At 42.2% G+C, this 3,048-nt stretch overlaps 1 non-coding gene across 1 annotated transcript; it reads right to left on the bottom strand.

Annotated features, from left to right (window-relative positions):
• Positions 1-984: 984 nt before the first annotated feature.
• On the bottom strand, positions 985-1,072 carry MIR125B-1 (microRNA mir-125b-1). Its single transcript, NR_031963.1, has one exon. It is a non-coding gene; the product is annotated as a microRNA mir-125b-1 (primary transcript).
• Positions 1,073-3,048: the final 1,976 nt, after the last annotated feature.

Raw genomic sequence — 3,048 nt, forward strand, 5'->3', positions numbered from 1 at the left:
CTCTTCCCCAACTACGAGACAGACCTAAATCACTGAAATGATTCAGTTATAAAAAGTTACAGCTCAAGAAAACTACAAACTAGGTAATGCTAGCCATTACCTTAAGAAAGGATAATTTTAAATGTACGGTTTGGGTGTTATAAAACCTTTTTTGGATTGAATTTAAGTACTGATAAAATTTTTCTTAGTTTTAAAATGAAAAACAGTATTTGTTACTCCCAAAGAATACGATAATTGTGTTTGCTGTTGCTGTTGCTTTCATTTTACATATTTAGAAGATTTATTTCCAATCTTTATCACCTTTATATCCATAAAGTATAACGTTTTGTAAAAGATACCAAGCAAGGAGGTGGTATCCCTTCTTTTATTTTTAAAAAATCTTGCAAAGTCATACAAACTTAATTTTTATTAATACCATAACTTCCATCCTTTGTGTGGAATTGCAAGAATAGAATTTTAACCTATTAATATTTTACTCCAAACTATTAGTTTGCCTTTATCTGCGTCTGTATGTTCACTGTCTAGCCATCCATGATACACATGTGTGGACACTGAATATATAATATATTCACATGCCCATTTTAATTGGGCACAATTTTAAGATTAACTGTGGAGTTTGAAAGTTGGAGACATGGGGCATGCTGGGACTTCAGCTGAGATGTTCTGAGGTCAAGCACCAGGTACTGAGCTGTTCTTGTTACGCTCGTATACTACTGCGTGTTGCTCTCAAGGAATAGACCAGGCAGATGAGTTCCACAAGCCTCAGGCATCAATAACATACGTACATATACATAGCAGCCAACACGCTATTAAAGCAAAATATATACCTACTTTAACAGAAATCCAGGAGCTGCCACTCTCTGGTCACCTGATCCCATCTAACAATGAAAACCTCAGAGGTATACTCAATCACTTCAGACAAACTTTCTTTTCTTTTGTTTTTGCTTTAAAGAATAAAATTCCACCAAATTTCCAGGATGCAAAAGCACGACTCGCAGCTCCCAAGAGCCTAACCCGTGGATTTAAACGGTAAACATCACAAGTTAGGGTCTCAGGGACTGAGAGGAGCGCAACAATGTTTTCTTTCTTGAGACAAAGCAAAGCAAAACAAGAATGACAGGCAATTTCTGTTCGAGGTTCATAACTAAGATGCAACAAACAGGTGGTATGGTATTTCTTCTCTAAGCTCCTTTCCTTCACAAATTGAGATTCCATTTAAGCCTAATACATATATACACACATACGCAGTATCTGGGGGCGCATATACAATCACGCACATACACATACGATCACGAGTATATCAGAGAAAACTCTTTCAAGATTTCGGCAAAATAGTTCACTAAAACGGAAAATAATATGCACAGACTCAGAAATGCCCAAGTTTTTAAAACCATAGTCTACAATAAGGATTTAGTGTCTTTTCAAAGCTTTAATTTACGACTAGCACAAATGACTGAAGAGAAAATAGGAGGCATCTCTTCCCCCAGGGCAAGTATGCCGCATGCAAAAATCATAGAAATCGGGTTTTCAAAGGAGAAGACCAAGAAGTAGGATTCGGAGGCTATAGAAGTGTAAATACGAATAGCGTTCTGAACTCACCCATTCGAAGCGGAGCGGGCCCGCACAGCCTCCTGTGGCACCATCCCGAGCAAGGGGGGGAAATGAGAGCTCTCAGTGCGCTAGGCTGGGCGAGGTGTTTCAATAGAGGACGGAGAACGGGGGCGGGGAGGGGAGGCGGGGGCAGGAAGCGATACACCAAATCTCGAGACTGTAACTCTGTAGCTTATGCTTTGACGAGAGAAAAAAGGGCAGTTGGGTGGGAGTGGAGGGAGGGGCTGGAACTGATCAAATTTGGAAAATATTCACTTAAAAATTAAAAAAAGGGGGGGGGGGGAGTATGAAACCTCCCCAGAGCTGCTTTTTGAAAAATTTCTTCCTTCTTTCTTCAGCGTGCACTTTGCCAGTCCTGCAAACGGAGGCTTCGTCTGCATCAGCTGCTTGGCTGAAGTCAAGGCCAAATCACCAAGAGCGAGCACCAGGCTGTCATTTGGTAGACACGAAGTGGGAAGGGCTGGGTGCGGGCTGGGGAGAGACATTCCCCCCGCACCTCCCGCTGCGGATTCTTTGAAGCCTTTGGCCAATATTTCAGAGGAATCCGAAGCATAATTCCCCTCCATCTTCGCAGACAGCCCCTGGTTCTGTACCTGATAGATTGTCGCTTTCCTCATCAGACTGGAAGTGGGGCTTTCCTGTGCCGCCACCAAAAATGAAAGGAAAAGGAGGGGAGGCAGATGGGAAGATGACCCTTTTTCAAATGTTTCTTCTCCTTTTTCTTTCTGTTTTTCATTTCATTTCTTTCTTCTTCTTGTTCTTCTTTTATTCCAGGCCTAAGCAAGGTAGATGGCTGGCTAGTCAAAGAGAATGACAAAGCAGCCACAGCCAGGAGGACACTGGAGAGGCCTCAACGCACTTAGTAAAAATGCTAAATATTTTTTAGATATTTCCATATGCAACTAAAAACAGTTAGAGCTCTAGAGTCTCCCCCTCCCCTCCTTTAAAAATGGAATCATACTAGCAACACAGCTAAATTATGTCTCTTCTCCCTCTGTACAGTGTCTGTTTAGCACCCCCACCCCCACCCCCACCTTCAAGACAACTTTTTTCTCACCTCTGTGGGTTCTTCTCAGGCACAATCCTCCGTTGAGCTCAGAGGCTCTCCTTTTTCTCTCCCTTCCCTTTTCCTTTTCCTCTCAGAAAAGCTAGTCTGTCATCATCACACCTAGCTTCTCTCTCGCTCGCTCAACCTCTCTCCTTTTCTCTTTTACTATTAAAATATAATAATAATAATGGCCCTTTCGACATAGCAGCATGAAGTGGCTGCCTTTGAGAAGCACATTTAATCTTTACTGGCTCCCCTAGGCTTCAGTGAAGAAGGAGAAGGCAAGGGGAAAAAAAAGGAGAGAGAGAAAAAAAGATTGTAAGGGAGGCTGCTGACGGACAGCAGGCATCAGGCACAAATCAGCGACAAGTTGAATTTTCCTAGACCAC

The sequence above is a fragment of the Pan troglodytes genome, chromosome 9, assembly GCF_028858775.2.
Source record: "Pan troglodytes isolate AG18354 chromosome 9, NHGRI_mPanTro3-v2.0_pri, whole genome shotgun sequence".
Taxonomy (NCBI): Eukaryota; Metazoa; Chordata; class Mammalia; order Primates; family Hominidae; genus Pan; species Pan troglodytes.